The sequence below is a fragment of the Cololabis saira genome, chromosome 17 (genome assembly GCF_033807715.1).
Source record: "Cololabis saira isolate AMF1-May2022 chromosome 17, fColSai1.1, whole genome shotgun sequence".
Taxonomy (NCBI): Eukaryota; Metazoa; Chordata; class Actinopteri; order Beloniformes; family Belonidae; genus Cololabis; species Cololabis saira.
In genome coordinates, this window is record NC_084603.1 from 28,863,566 (window position 1) to 28,863,766 (window position 201).

A 201-nucleotide genomic window follows, 5' to 3' on the forward strand; every position below is an offset into this window, starting at 1 on the left:
AAGCATTTCTGATGCATCGACTGAAGTTCTGCCTTTTCTTACAGAAACAAAACAGGTCTGATGCCAAAAGACGGCTCGAGATAAATACTCATGGGATCCTGAAACCAGAACGTCAACTGATGCAAAGTTTTACAGACAAGCAGAGTTCAGTTTATTTGTTTATCTATGTTATTTATTTATTCTTGCATATAACCCTTGTGC